The sequence below is a fragment of the Brachyhypopomus gauderio genome, unplaced genomic scaffold (genome assembly GCF_052324685.1).
Source record: "Brachyhypopomus gauderio isolate BG-103 unplaced genomic scaffold, BGAUD_0.2 sc71, whole genome shotgun sequence".
Lineage (NCBI taxonomy): Eukaryota > Metazoa > Chordata > Actinopteri > Gymnotiformes > Hypopomidae > Brachyhypopomus > Brachyhypopomus gauderio.
The window spans coordinates 60,571-77,750 of NW_027506892.1; the positions used below are offsets into that span (position 1 = coordinate 60,571).

The 17,180-nt window shown below is 39.9% G+C and overlaps 1 long non-coding RNA gene across 1 annotated transcript; it reads left to right on the forward strand.

Moving 5' to 3' along the window:
- The first annotated feature begins 5,340 nt into the window (after positions 1–5,340).
- Positions 5,341–15,130, forward strand: LOC143491112 (uncharacterized). Its single transcript, XR_013125088.1, has 2 exons — positions 5,341–5,431; positions 12,630–15,130. It is a non-coding gene; the product is annotated as an uncharacterized LOC143491112 (long non-coding RNA).
- Positions 15,131–17,180: the final 2,050 nt, after the last annotated feature.

Below are 17,180 nucleotides of genomic sequence, written 5' to 3' on the forward strand. Positions count from 1 at the left end.
AGAACTTTCAATTCTACCTTTTACCTAGTCTGATTGTGTGAGACTTGTGTATTTGTGTGTTAGCGGGCCGCCCAATGGAGGATGGGTTCCCTTTTGAGTCTTGGTTCTCCCGAGGTTTCTTCCTATTCCCCACCATCATAGGGAGTTTTTCCTCGCCACTGTCGCCCTTGGCTTGCTCATTAGGGTTCTGGACCCATAGTATTGTTAACCTTGTAAATCCTGTAAAGCTGCTTTGCGACAACTTGAGTTGTTAAAAGCACTATACAAATCAAAATAAATAAATAAATAAACTTTGTTTGACCACATTGGTGCTAAATGAATGGGTTCTTGTGGATAACCCTAAAAAACCACTTCTACACTATTTTACACCATTCATATCACTTTGATGAAAAATTAATGGGTTCTTATGAATAACCCTAAAAAACCACTTCTTCAGATTTAAAGATTGGAACTGTGTCAGAATCTCGGATTGGAGCTGGAAGGCTATTCCATAATTGAGGGGCTTTAAAGGAGAAAGATCTGCCTCCGGTTGTAGTCTTACAAATTTTTGCAACTAGGAGATATCCAGCATTTTGGGAACACAAAGGGCGAGATGGGCTGTAGTAAGCAATGAGTTCACTCAGATATTGTGGGGCAAGACCATTTAACGCCTTACTGATTAACAGAAGAATTTTAATTCAATTCGATATTTAATCAGAAGCCAGGGTAATGCATGAGTGGGACTAAAGAGATACAACATTGGATGGCGTGTAACTTTCTAGCACTAAATCCAGATAAAACAGAGCTAATAATTAGGGCTGAACGATTTTGGAAAATAATCTAATTGCAATTTTTTATCTATAAATTGCGATTGCGATTTAAAATCGTGATTTTCCCACTGTTTTCAGGAAACTCTGTTTCGGCATTTTTTTATACAGCTCAGATACAGGGTTGCCAACTTTTCAAGATCGCTTGGAGTGAGACTTGAACCTGGAGTGGGTGGCGAACGTAATTTGTTGTTATTGGGGTGGTGTAAAATGGACAAAATTTAAGTATTATTATTATATCGCGATCGATCGACCGCCTGTGGTTGGCGCCAGAGCGAACTAGTAACTTTTTAGTCTAAGATGCTCAATGCGTGAGAGTTGGCAACCCTGCAGGTATAGCAACTTGGCTAAAATATGTACGTGAGGGCATTTGGTAGCGTATATCCAGTGTGTTTAACAAAGCCATTAAGCCGGGCTTGTTCACTATATTAACGGACATCATGTCTTTCACTATGAACTGCCCGAGTTATTTCAGCATGCTGCTTCCAATTACATCCATAAGGAGTTACACTTTCAAACGGTTCAGTCAGTGAACCCTGTCTGCTGGACCGCGGTCAAGCTATCCGCGCTTTCGCGATTCATCCGTGCTTTAAATCTTATTGCGCCTATATGCGTGATTTTACAGTATTTCACTGCTCACCGCATACTAAAGCTGTATAAGCGCAGAGAAACACTTGCGTATTTGAAGACGCAGCACTGGTCGTTGGCATTTTAACTTTACAAATATCATACGAGGCTTTGTAGTGTTTTTTTATGCTGAAAAAGGTTTGTAGTGTTTCCTCGCGTCGTAGCAACAGTAGCAAGACACGTTTTACAAGGTACCTGACGTTGAGCAGCATCTTTTAAAAAGCCAAAGTAATTTCACACAACTGAGAATCGCGTTTTAAAATATTGCGAGATTATCGCAAATGCAATTAATCGTTCAGCCCTACTAATAATAGTCTAGGGTCTAGGGCAGCGAGAGACAAGATACGTTATGTAGCATTGAATCTATATTCTTTTACTATAACCCCCAGCGCAGAGGTAAAGAACTTAGGTGTCACAATAGACCCAGATCTCTCGTTCGATTCACACATTAATAATATAACTAGGGTAGTGTTCTTTCGCTTACGCAACATTGCTAAAATTAGAAACATATTAAATACTAGTGATGCGGAAAAACTAATCCATGCATACATATCCTCTCGCCTAGATTATTGTAATAGTCTTCTAGCTGGATGTTCTGGTAAATCAATAAACAAACTCCAGTTGGTTCAGAATGCAGCAGTGCAAGTTTTAACGAAAACAAAAAATTTGATCTGTACAGTTAGATTCCGTATTGACTAAAAAATACTTTTATTAACATATAAAACACTGCATGGCTTAACTCCAGAGTATCTTAGTGAACTTATTGATTATTACAACCCAGCACGTTCACTTCGTTCACAGGACGCAGGGTTATTAACTGTTCCTAGGATCAAAAAGATCACAGCAGGTGGAAGAGCCTTTTCTTTTAAAGCTCCACAACTGTGGAATAATCTTACTGCATTTATTCGGGACTCAGACATGGTCTCAATGTTTAAAACTCGACTAAAGGCTTATCTGTTTAGTTTGGCCTTTGATTAATCTGTTACATATTTACCACATCACATATCTTTCTTCTCCGAGGTTCACCTGGGGAGTAACACTGCAGTCGGAGCCTACAATATCAGTATCATCACTCCGACACGGAAAGAAAACCTGGCGTTCATCACAAGACATTTACATTGACAATATCAACACCCAGAACTTTCATTCTAGTTACCTTAAACTTAGTCTGATTGTGTGATTTGTTTGTAACTTGTGTATTCATCTGTATAATTTGTTTTTGTGTAATTTGTGTGTTAATGGGCCACCCAATGGAGGATGGGTTCCCTTTTGAGTCTTGGTCCTCCCAAGGTTTCTTCCTATTCCCCACCATCATAGGGACTTTTTCCTTGCCACTGTCGCCTCTGGCTTGCTCATTAGGGATTTGGACCCATACGATTGTTAAACTTGTAAATCCTGTAAAGCTGCTTTGTGACAACATGTGTTGTGAAAAGCGCTATACAAATAAATTTGATTTGATTTGATCTGTCAACCCTGAAGACTGGGTTGGGAAACACTGGATTGAACTAAGGAGAAAAATCACAGCAGATACTGTCAGTGCACCCAGGAGCCAAAAGCAGCCGTTTCCAGATCTTCGAATGGCAGTTTTAATGCTGAAGTGTCGCCCAGTAATCTTCCATGGTGCTTCGGGATATGTGTATTGCGCAAGAAATATGTTACAATATGTTTGTCATACTGTACAGGTCTGACTAGATATGAAGAACTCTGACTAGTGTTGTTGAGGTCTTCCCTGTAATGTAGAGGTCTGACTATAGTTGTAGAGGTCTGATGTGTTGTAGAGGTCTAGCGTTTGTTGTAGAAGACTGACATGTGTTAGAAGTGTTGTTGAGGTTTGATGTGTGTTGAAGAGGTCTGATGTGTTGTAGAGGTCTGACATGTAGAGGTCTGATGTGTTGTAGAGGTCTGACATGTTTTAGCCTCCAGAGCTGCTTTTGAATTAACATTTATTACATATATGACAGTGAGTATAATGACAGACAATGGAGAGCAAATCATGAAGGTTTAAATATGCATACATGATTGAGGGGAGAACAAGAGACAGGTGAAACAGGCTAACAGGGCAGGCTAACAAAGGGGTGTGGCAACAACCACATGTGGTGGACCAAACCACTTTAGACAGGTGAATGTGCCATTCCGTACATTTTTTTTATTTTTTAAGTTTCTGCATGAAATTAAAACATCCAGCATTTTGAGTCATGATTTTTAAATGTTCCCTCTCTGCGTGTTATAATACTGGGCTATTAAAATCACCAAAAAAAATCATTGTATGTTTCTGATAGGCATAATACAAATTCCAAAATAATAGTCTTTAAAAATTACATTAAGACTATTAGTTATAACTTTTCATTGCATAATATGAACAGTTGTCCATTTATTCATAAAGGGAAAAGCAGGTGACCATTAAAGGTGGTGTGGTGACTCATGTTATCAAATACAGTGCTGTTCTCCCATAACTCCACATGAACCACATCTCCTGCTTCTAGCAGTAGAGATGTTGCATTGGATGAGCTCATAGCATGTGGAACAGTTTGGAACTCATAGGCCATTAGCACTTTCTGACCATTTTTCATTAATATGGTACCTACAGGGTGTGTTGGACTACCATGAGCAAGATTAGACAACATAAACCAGTAGACTCCTCTCACTGGTGCTCTGAATTTCCCTGTGTAATAAATGAATAAATAGTTAGAAATGATCAATAACAAATAAATTAGAATTAAGAAATATAATTATTATATTATATTATTTGCAGTAATACGATTACAAATAATATAAAATTACATAAATATAATTACAAAAATGTAAAAGAAATTAGACAAACTACATAACATTGTTATTCATGTAATGGATCTGTAGTGTTTATACCTGTGTTTGGATTATATGCATTGCCAATGTTTGTGAAAACATGTCGGTATATGACAGGAATATTAGTGTTTGTTGGCCCCAATTGCTGTTCATGGGACTCAACTAGTGCAGCTGAGAAAGCTACATTAACACCTAAAAAACACAGAACATAAAACTAGATCTTCCCATTTAGAGAAACAGTGGGGATATTTAATGTTTAATATATTGTATATTACATATTTTAATATAAAATATTTTAATATAAAAGTATATATATATATATATATATATATATATATATATATATATATATATATATTTATATATATAAAATTATATATATATATATATATATATATATATATATATATATATATATATATATATATATGGGCAATATATATATATATATATATATATATATATGCAATATATATATATATATATATATATATATATATATATGCAATATATATATATATATATATATATATATATATATATATATATATATATATATATATATATATATATATATATATATGGGCAGCATAAAAACAGATACAATCCAGCAAACAAAAACATTTGATCATTCTACTAGTTATGGTATTGATAGGTGCGTTTTCTTATGATTTTCTTTTACCTTTTTTTCCACCTTTTTTTTCCAGGTCCTCTATTTTCTTGTCACTGAGGTTTAACTGGGCTCGTAAACCTTTAAGTTCCGTCTCACTGGCATCAAGTCTGGTCTGCAGGGTCATCATCTCCGCCCTGGTGTTCCTGAGCTCATTTCTCTGCTCTTCCAGAATGTTGTGTGTCTGGGTCAGAACATGGTCAATGTCAGGCTCCATCTGTCATGGAAAAACCCCTTGTCACTCCAATGTAAATGTCAGGGAAACCGCTACAAATCAATAATAATGTTCCACCAAAGTGTAAGGAGAACAGCAACTGAAGAACAGGTCCTGGGTTCTCTTTTCACGGTAACCTTATCATGGAGGAGGAGCTTCGCCCACCAGGTACTTACATCACATTCTCCTGTTGTGTAACTTCATGTCTGTGGTCCAAGGGCATCTGGATGAGCTGTTGCAGGCTGTGACGTTGTCTCCTCCTTCTCTAGTTGTTCTTGAGTCCCACCTTCTGGTTGAAACAGCAAGCAGGTTGGAACAGGTCTTATGGTGTTTCTCTGTGTGATTGAGCATTTTGTATCTCGGGCTGTGTTTACCAGTGTATGTTCCCTGCCTGTGTTTTTCGACTCTACCTTTGCCTTCCACATTTTTGTGCCTTAGCTGCTTTTTTGGATATCTGGATTTTTTTACCTGTGCCTGTTTTTTGACTGCTCTGTTTTGGCCTTGCCCTATACTTAAATTTATACATTTAACAAATATGGATCCATCTTTGTCTTGTGGCTCAGATTTGTTATACCTGTATGAATTAAGTCATTTACTTGACAACCTTAGAGCCTGAATGACTTCTGAATGAAACTGAAAGCCAAACAATGTGGTAAGAACTTGGAGATCAGTTTTGATAATAAGCTCAGCTTCAAATCACACATCATGAGTACATGCAGGACAGCTTATTTTCACCCTTGAAATATCGCTAAGGTTCCAGATCTGCTCTCTCCTGCTGACAGTGAGAAAGTTGACCATGCATTTATCACATCAAGGCTAGATTATTGTAATGCAGTTTTATCTGCTCTCCCAAAGAGTTTTATTTCCCAACTACAGCAAGTTCAGAACTCATTACACCTGCATATTACATATTACACCTGCACTCCACTCACTGCACTGGTTACCTGTCAGTTTTAGGATAGATTTTAAGGTTCTGGTGATGATGTCTAACCTTAAAATGTCTAACCTTAACCCTTGCTCTTTACCTTAGTGAAATTATGGTTAGATACCAGTAACAGACAAATAAATTATTACAAAATCATACATTGTGATTTCCAGATTAAAATCTCTCACAGTGGACGTGCACCTAAGATGAAAATTTCAGACCCCTCAATGATTTCTAAGTGGGACAACTTGCAGTCACAGGGTGTTCAAATAATTATTTTCTTCACTGTATACTAAAGACTGTCATGGTGAGGAGGCCGGGCCGCCACTAGAGGGCGCATGCACCCACACAAACACCCACAAAACACACTCCCTCTAGCACTAAACCACTCCTTAGGTCCCAATTACCTCAGCACTAACACCTGTGTCTTGTTACATGTTTCACCTTCTCAAGCTCACAGGTCGCGCTGTCCAGTGCTGCACATTTATCCAAAAGAGCTGCTCATCACTGGACCTGCTCCATTGTTAGATCGTTTTCTGAGGACCTGCTCAGCCCGTTCCTTTTGATTGCATACTGCTTTTGGCCTTGTTGCATTTCTGTTCTATTTTTAATTATGGAAAATAAAGAGCACAACATACAACCTCCACCTCTGGCCGCCTCAATCCAGAGGTGGGGACTCGAGTCACATGACTTGGACTCGAGTCAGACTCAAGTCATTAATATTAAGACTTTTGACTTGACTTGAAAAAATATTCAGAGACTTAGACTTGACTTGGACTTTTACACCAATAACTTGGGACTTGAATTGGACTTGAACCTGTTTACTTGCAAAGACTTGATTTTTTTTACCCCAAATCAAAATTTTAAAACGCATATTAATATTTATAAAGTGCGCCCCATTAATTTCATTTCCGTCCTTCTGACGCAGACCGGTCCTCTGCTTTTCCACACTCTGTACGTGTGTGTGTGTGTGTGTGTGTGTGTGCATGAGCTGCAGCACAACCAATCAAATGGGGGAGGTCAGCGAACGTGCAGAGGCGGTCTTTGCATAGAGGCATGGCTAGGCAACTGCCTTGGGCCCCTCCCACTGCAACCCACTGTATGGGCCCCATGACTAGCTAACTTATTTCTCGCATATTAATGTTGATGGGCCCCCTAGCAAAATTCGCCTTGAGCCCCCAAATTTCTAAGTCCGCCACTGCGAACGTGAATTGCTACCGGGCGGGGTGTAAAATGGACACAAATTAAGTATTATATCGCGATCGATCCCCAGTGGTTGGTGCCAGAGCGAACTAGTAACTCATTGAATCATAGATAAGGATCAGAGGTAAATAAACTAGATTTTTTTTTCGGCGTGAGTAATCGGATGTGTGGCGTGAGAGCGTGTGAAGACGGTCAAATGCGTGTGTCTCACGCTCAATGCGTGAGAGTTGGCAACTCTGGGTTCTGTATCTGAACTCAGGGAAGAGAGCCTCTCTCTGTCACCATCATATCCAGTTCTATCTCAGCATGGATTGTGTATTTGAAGACATCTACGTCGAGGAAAAAATATATTGACAAAAGTGGAGCGAGTTTTCAGCTATGGGGACATCATTCTACGGCCTCATCGTGCACAAATGACATACAGACTTTTGGCCAGTTTGGTCTTTTGCAAATGCAATGCAGAATAGTTTACTGAAATGTCTAAAGTTGCATTCCTGATTCCTGTTAATTGTTCAGTTCTTATATTTGTTTGTCTTGTTTCACTCACACATGGACACACATGTTCTCCAAGAAACCAGATAAGAGAAGAGGGAAAAATGCTGTTATGGTTCTTTGTATTGTACTGTGAAAATATCAGCACTTTTTATTTGAACATGGAGTTCTACTTATGACTTTTTCACAGAATATTTATTTCTGGAAAATTGTAGTTTAAAGTATGAATATTTTTGCAGCTAATTTTAACAAATTGAACTGTGCAATAAAGGTGTAATTTAATTTTTTTTTATACTTCGTGTTTTCAGTTGCACATGTTTTATCAAGATTTAAGGAGAATACAGATTTAAAAAATAACACATGTCTATTATTTACATTTAAAATATACCTGCAACATTGGTTAAAAAAAAAAAGACTTGAAAGGACTTGAAATTCCAAGTTTCAGACTTGGGACTTGACTTGACAGTTGCCTGTCTTGACTCGAGACTTGACTTGAGTTGACTGTCTTTGCTTGAGACTTGACTCGGAACTTGAGGATAAAGACTTGGACTTACTTGAGACTTGCAAAACACTGACTTGGTCCCACCTCTGCCTCAATCCCCATGTTACAAAAGACATAACAAACACCTTGTCTAACACATTATACTGACAAGATGGGTGAACATATACACCTGGGGAATGGTCTGGCTGCCGGTGGCTGTGCTGATGCCGGGGTTCACCTGGGGAGTGTGAGCCTGTGGCTCCGGCAGGCTAATCTATAGCAGCATAACTAAAAGGAGGGGTTCAGAGGTGACCACAGGCATGAGGGCTCACTGAGACATTGCTTTCCAATCAAGTCATTGTCACAACTAGAGTGATGCCATGACACAGCTGGATGACAGCATCAGCATCTCAGATCACCAGAAATCTCAACGTCTGGGGGCCCCGAGCCCCTACACCTTACAAGGGGAATATTAGCTGAAGGCTTGATTAAATAGCTGAGTCTTAAGTCTAGATTTAAAGATTGGAATTGTGTCAGAATCTTGGATTGGAGCTGGAAGGCTATTTCATAATTGAGGGGCTTTAAAGGAGAAAACTCTGCATCCGGCTGTAGTCTTACAAATTTTTGGAACTAGGAGAAATCCAGCATTTTGGGAGCGCAAAGGGCGAGATGGGTTGTAGTAAGCAATGAGTTCACTCAGATATTGTGGGGGAGACCATTTAACTCCTTATAGGTTAACAGAAGAACTTTAAATTCAATGCGATATTTAATTGGAAGCCAGTGTAATGTGGCGAGAGTGGGACTAATATGATCAAATTTCCTAGCCTTGGTTAGGACTCTAGCTGCGGCATTTTGTACAAGTTGTAGCTTCTTTATGGACTGTTTAGAGCATCCAATTAGAAGACTATTACAGTAGTCCAATCTCAACGAGACAAAAGCATGAACTAGCTTCTCTGCATCAGCTAATGAAAGTAAGTGTCTCAGCTTGGTATTTTGTTAAGATATTACGTAAATGGAAAAAGGCAGCCTTAGTGACATTGCTACAGGCTAATGACAGGCTAATCCGACTGTCTGCGAGCTGCAAAGAGACGTCACCTAGGTCACACCAGATTTAAACTGTGTCTGTTCCTCGAGTACCAAAAAATAATTCTCGTAAAGTTAGTAGACAAAATTTAATCAATGTTAAATTCAACTATGCTCCCTCAGAGAGCAGTTTAAATCTGAAACTAGGACTACTAAATATTAGATCCCTGTCATCTAAAGCATTGCTTGTTAATGAAATGATTACCGATCATGATCTATGCATGCTTTGCTTGACGGAAACCTGGACCCGACCAGACGACTATATGGCCCTAAATGAAGCTTCTCCCTCTGGCTATAGATATGTCCATAACCCCCGTCCAAATGGTCGAGGAGGTGGGGTCGCTACAATATATGACTCTGATATAGGCATTTCTCAAAAATTTGGCTTCAAGTTTAATTCTTTTGAACACCTCATCCTCACTGTATCAAATGTTTCAAATTTAACAAGCAACAAAGTGTCACAGTCGTTTATGTTAATTACTATTTACCGCCCCCCTGGTTCATACTCTGAGTTCTTGCAGGAGTTTTCAGACTTCCTGTCTCATGTAGTGCTATCAGCCGATAAGGTGATTATAGTGGGTGATTTTAATATCCATTTTGAAAATCGGTGTGACTCTTAGCATTCATTTTCAAGCAATTCTTGATTCAATGGGTATCACTCAGAATGTGGTGGGTCCTACGCATAACTGTAGTCATACTTTAGACTTGGTCTTGTCATTTGGTATTGACATATCCAGTTTAGCAATTCTTCCTCAGAGTGAGGCTGTTTCTGACCACAGCCTCATAACATACGAGTTGTGTTTAACTGACTGTGTTCATCGGCCACCCCGCTATCAAATTAAACGAGCTATAACACCCAGCACCATAGCCGCGCTCACTGATATTTTACTGGGTCTGACAAACACTGATCCACTTGTAGCTCCGGAAGGACTAGAGCGTTTCACCGAGCATGTCGAGACTTCCCTTCGTACAGCTTTAGACAAAGTTGCACCACTACGATATAAGAGAGCCACGGAGAGAAGAATAGCGCCATGGTACAATGAGCACACGCGTAGCCTCAAACGAGCCGCGCGGATCCTGGAACGTAAATGGCGAAATATGAAGTTAGAAGTGTATAGACTATCATGGAAAAGCAGCCTTATTGAATATAAGCATGCCCTCCATATGGCAAAGTCCTTATACTTATCGGCCTTAATAGAAAAACATAAAAACAATTCAGGACTCCTTTTTAAAACTGTTTCCAGCCTTACGAGGAGTCATGAACAAAACAATTCTCTTATTCCACTAGAGTGTAGCAGTAACAATTTTATGAAATTCTTTAATGATAAGATTGATAAAATTAGGGAAAACATTAGTAGTGCTATCTCAGAGCCTGTCAACATGCCAATGCACCTTGACAGCTGTCTGGTCAGCTCTGATGCCCTGTTCGAGTCCTTCTCCCCAATTGGTCGTGAGGAGCTTATTTCACTGGTGAAATCTGCTAAACCCTCCACATGCACACTAGATGCTGTACCAACCCATCTACTTAAAGAATTACTGCACAGCAATGTAGAACCGTTGCTTACTATAATAAATTATTCTCTGAGCCTGGGCTACGTTCCCAGTTCATTTAAACTTGCAGTCATCAAGCCGCTAATTAAAAAACCTGGTCTTAACCCCCAAGAACTGTCCAACTATAGGCCAATTTCTAATCTGTCATTCATATCCAAAATTTTAGAGAAAGTAGTTTCTTCACAACTCTCTTCCTTCTTACAGACAGAACATGTCTTAGAGTTATTTCAGTCTGGATTTAGAGCTCATCACAGCACTGAAACAGCACTAACTAAAGTACTGAATGATCTCTTAATATCCTCTGATAAAGGACACATTTCGTTTCTCATACTGCTAGACCTCAGTGCTGCTTTTGACACCATTGATCATAATATTCTACTTAATAGACTGGAGACACTCATTGGCATAAGAGGTCAAGCACTCTCCTGGTTCAGGTCCTACCTGACAGATCGTTACCAATTTGTGCTAGTAAATAACGAATGCTCTGAGCATTCTAAAGTAAAGTATGGTGTCCCACAAGGATCTGTACTGGGCCCCATATTATTCTCATTATATATGCTACCACTGGGCACTATCATTTGTAGGCATGGTATTAGCTTCCATTGCTACGCAGATGATACTCAGTTGTATATATCTTCTAATCCAGATGATACCACCACAACTCTCAAGATTGAGAACTGCGTCCAGGATATTAAAAACTGGATGGCGTCTAATTTTCTTAAACTAAATTCTGACAAGACTGAGGTACTGATTCTTGGGCCTAAAGCTGTTAGAAGCAATTGGGCTGATATTCCCCTTACCCTAGATGGTTTTTCAGTAACACCAAAATCTACTGCAAAAAGTTTAGGTGTCACTATTGATTCTGATCTTTCATTTGACACACATGTATGCAATGTCACTAAGGCTGCCTTTTTCCATTTACGTAATATTGCCAAGCTGAGACACTTACTTTCTTTAGCTGATGCAGAGAAGCTAGTTCATGCTTTTGTCTCGTCGAGATTGGACTACTGTAATAGTCTTCTAATTGGATGCTCTAAACAGTCCATAAAGAAGCTACAACTTGTACAAAATGCCGCAGCTAGAGTCCTAACCAAGGCTAGGAAATTCGATCATATTAGTCCCACTCTCGCTGCACTACACTGGCTGCCGATTAAATATCGCATTGAATTTAAAGTTCTCCTGTTAACCTATAAGGCGTTAAATGGTCTTGCCCCACAATATCTGAGTGAACTCATTGATTACTACAACCCATCTCACCCTTTGCACTCCCAAAATGCTGGATTTCTCCTAGTTCCAAAAATTAGTAAAACTACAGCCGGAGGCAGAGCTTTCTCTTTTAAAGCCCCTCAATTATGGAATAGCCTTCCAGCTCCAATCCGAGACTCTGACACAGTTCCAATCTTTAAATCTAGACTTAAGACTCACCTGTTTAGTCAAGCCTTCAGCTAAAATTCCCCTTGTAAGGTGTAGGGGCTTGGGGGCCCCCAGACGTTGAGATTTCTGGTGATCTGAGATGTTGATGCTGTCATCCAGCTGTGTCTTGGCATCACTCTATTTGTGACTATGACTTGACTGGAAAGCAATGTCTCAGTGAGCCCTCATGCCTGTGGTCACCTCTGAACCTCTCCCTTTAGTTATGCTGCTATAGATTAGTCTGCCGGAGCCACATGCTGATCACTGGCACGTGAGCTACGTACATTTAAATCAACGGTGGTTTAAATTCATGTCCACTCAGTCTGTATTATCTATCTTCTTGCATGGCTCTACCCAAGACGATTGGATACAGGCACCTGCAGGCACCTGGGGGATGGTCTGGCTGCCGGTGGATGTGCTGATACCGGGGTTCACCTGGGGAGTAACACTGCAGTCGGAGCCTACAATACCAGCATCACTGCTCCGACACGGAATGAAAGCCTGGCATTCATCAACAGACATTTACAGTGACAATATCAAAACCCAGAACTTTCAATTCTACCTTTTACCTAGTCTGATTGTGTGAATTATGTGTGACTTGTGTATTTGTGTGTTAACGGGCCGCCCAATTTCTTCCTTAAATTGTACTACCTGCACATTAGACTCAGTTCCCTCAAAGTTATTAAAAGAGGTATTACCAGCTGTAACTGAACCTCTTCTAACTATAGTTAACTCATCCATTACAATAGGTCACATGCCCAAATCATGTAAATTAGCAATTATCAAACCTCTGATCAAGAAACCAAATCTTGATCCGACTGTGCTATCTAATTATAGACCCATTTCAAACACATCATTTATATCTAAGATCATAGAAAAAGCTGTTGCCCAGCAATTATGCCTATATCTGTATAGGAATAACACATTTGAAAAGTTCCAATCTGGTTTTAGGCCCCATCACAGTACTGAAACAGCATTAGTTAAAGTAACAAATGATCTCCTCCTTGCATCAGATCAAGGCTATGTATCACTGTTAGTGCTTCTTGATCTTAGTGCAGCTTTCGACACAATTGATCATAGGATCTTGCTAGAAAGGTTAGAACGCTGGGTTGGAGTCTCAGGCACAGCCCTTTCATGGTTTCAGTCTTACTTAACAAATCGCTATCAGTTTGTAGAGCTCAATAATATTTCATCCGAACGTACAATGGTTAAATATGGGGTCCCGCAAGGCTCCATCTTAGGACCACTATTATTTACATTATATATGCTACCATTGGGCACAGTTATAAACAAACATGGTGTCAATTTTCACTGCTATGCGGATGACACTCAACTTTACATATCAGCCAAACCCGATGACAAACTCAGTTTAGGAAAAATTGAGGCCTGTGTAAGAGATATTAAATGCTGGATGTCTCTAAACTTCCTACAATTAAATGAGGACAAAACAGAAGTTCTCCTTGTGGGCCCTAAGGCCGAAAGACAGAAAATTCCAAATTTAATGCTTAATCTTGCAGACTATCCCATTACACCTGGCACAGTAGCCAAAAACCTAGGCGTCATACTCGACTCCGACCTATCATTTGATAAATATATAGATAATACTACTAGGATAGCTTTTCTACATCTCCGCAACATTGCCAAATTAAGAAATGCATTATCACAGGATGATGCAGAAAAATTGGTGCACGCCTTTGTTAGCTCTAGACTAGACTACTGCAACTCACTACTGTCAGGATGTTCAAATAGGAATCTAAATAAACTTCAAGTAGTTCAAAATGCCGCAGCTAGAGTTCTGACCAGAACTAGAAAATTTCAGCATATTAGACCAGTCCTATCAGCCCTGCATTGGCTCCCAGTTAAATTTCGTATTGATTTTAAAATTCTATTATTAGCATATAAAGCACTACACGGGCTTGCTCCTGAATACCTCCAGGAACTTATTTCCTACTATGAACCCCCACGTCAACTAAGATCACAGGGTGCTGGTCTGTTATTAGTTCCACAAATTAACAAGGTAACAGCAGGGGGAAGAGCCTTTTCTTATAAGGCCCCCCAGCTTTGGAATAATCTTCCTAAATGTGTCCGGGACTCTGACACAGTCACAATCTTTAAATCTAGGTTGAAAACCCACTTTTTAGTCTAGCGTTTGATAATTAATATCCCCCTTAGATAAAGGTACAGATCCAGGGGTTCATAGACGAAGGGTTTTATGGTAGTCTGGGGTGCTGGTGCTGTCATCCTGTCACAAGTTTGTTGACAGTGCAGTGGACGGATGCCATTGTCTCAGAATGCCCCCAAGCCTATAGTTACCTTCTGGTTCTGCCTTTTTTTAGCTAGGCTGTAATAATTTAACTTAGTGTCGGAGTTGCTGCCACACTCCAGAAATGTTTATAATTTTACCTGTCCTGTATATGTCCTCATACAGAGCTAATTTTCCCTGTTTCATTTCTCCACATGGCTGCCCGCCTGCTTGAGGAATAATGAGATGAGGAGAGACAAGCGATCCATCCTGGCCGGCCACCTCCTGCCTAACCGGATGCCTACACCATGATGGACATTATTACATATTTTTCGGTCTAAATGGACATTATTGCATCTTTTACATTCTGTCTACATTCTGTCTATATTGTTGTTGTTGTCATGGTGACCGGTGTCGGCCAGAGGAGGATGGGTTCCCCCCCTGAGTCTTGGTTCCTCTCAAGGTTTCTTCCTCATGCAAAAAACTAGGGAGTTTTTCCTTGCCACTGTTGCCTTTGGCTTGCTCACTGGGGGCTAGGACTCGGCACTTGTAAAGCTGCTTTGTGACAACAACTGTTGTAAAAAGCGCTATATAAATAAAATTTGATTGATTGATTGAGGATAGGTTCCCTTTTGAGTCTTGGTTCTCCCGAGGTTTCTTCCTATTCCTCACCATCATAGGGAGTTTTTCCTCGCCACTGTCGCCTTTGGCTTGCTCATTAGGGTTCTGGACCCATAGTATTGTTAACCTTGTAAACCCTGTAAAGCTGCTTTGCGACAACTTGAGTTGTTAAAAGCGCTATACAAATAAACTTTGATTGATTGATTGATTGATACATGTGTGTCAAATGAAAGATCAGAATCAATAGTGACACCTAAACTTTTTGCAGTAGATTTTGGTGTTACTGAAAAACCATCTAGGGTAAGGGGAATATCAGCCCAATTGCTTCTAACAGTTTTAGGCCCAAGAATCAGTACCTCAGTCTTGTCAGAATTTAGTTTAAGAAAATTAGACGCCATCCAGTTTTTAATATCCTGGACGCAGTTCTCAATCTTGAGAGTTGTGGTGGTATCATCTGGATTAGAAGATATATACAACTGAGTATCATCTGTGTAGCAATGGAAGCTAATACCATGCCTACGAATGATAGTGCCCAGTGGTATAATGAGAATAATATGGGGCCCAGTACAGATCCTTGTGGGACACCATACTTTACTTTAGAATGCTCAGAGCATTCGTTATTTACTAGCACAAATTGGTAACGATCTGTCAGGTAGGACCTGAACCAGGAGAGTGCTTGACCTCTTATGCCAATGAGTGTCTCCAGTCTATTAAGTAGAATATTATGATCAATGGTGTCAAAAGCAGCACTGAGGTCTAGCAGTATGAAAAACGAAATGTGTCCTTTATCAGAGGATATTAAGAGATCATTCAGTACTTTAGTTAGTGCTGTTTCAGTGCTGTGATGAGCTCTAAATCCAGACTGAAATAACTCTAAGACATGTTCTGTCTGTAAGAAGGAAGAGAGTTGTGAAGAAACTACTTTCTCTAAAATTTTGGATATGAATGACAGATTAGAAATTGGCCTATAGTTGGACAGTTCTTGGGGGTTAAGACCAGGTTTTTAAATTAGCGGCTTGATGACCAGCCCCGTCGACAGGGGGGGACAACCGGGTCTGTTGTCCCGGGCCCCAGGGCCAGGGGGGCCCATCAAAGAGCCCAGCAATTTATTTTTTATTTAAAGTCTATAATTTTTAAATAATCTTGAAATCTTTCATTAATATAAAATTCTGTACTCAAAATAAACTCAAAGACTAAAATATGTTTTTTAACCTATCTGCATATTTTCCATTAAGTGCATACACCCCCGCATCCCACTGGAAAATGGTTTGATCCAGCACCGACCGTAACGGCTGGTACCCCCACAACAGCGGGAAATACAGTGGTGGATAGTTAAAGTAAATACAGAAATCTGGAGCGCAGAAAAGAAAGGAAAACATTTACCTGACGAATTTTAATGTTGCATTGTGTTCCAGGTTTGAAAAGTGCTGGAATTTAGGCTAAAGTACTTGAAAATGCTTGAAAGTAACTACTTCGTTTCACAACAAATAGCTGTCTGACTGAACAGTTCTCGTGAAGACGTTAAGATTGGGCGTTTTGAAAATAAACAACCATTAAATAATGTGATAAAAAGCGAATTATTTCGAGTATATGTATAAATATTTAACTTAATTAAGTTTAACGTGCTGGAAAATATTGAAATGGACCTTTAAAGTGACGTACAAGTGCTTTAATTCCACATTATAAAGGTGTATGAACCCTGCAAACATAACTTTGTTCATGAAGCGCGTCGCGCGCGAAGTTACAAAAGTCAAGAGGTGCACGACCTCGCGACTGGACAGCGCGCGAGGCCCTCGCACCCGGTCGGTGCCACTGCGATTACGTCATTTTCGCGCGAACCCTCGCGCCGCTCGCGACGCGTCAAGTATATAACCAGTCAGCTGTCAGAAACAGCTTTGATGTGTGGCTATATTATATACTATATGACCTAACAGAAGGATTGTCAAATGACGAACTTCAAATGACGTGCGCCGGGGGGAGGGGGGGCACATTAAACTTTCTTGTCCCGGGCCCTAGCAAGACTGTCAATGGGCCTGTTGATGACTGC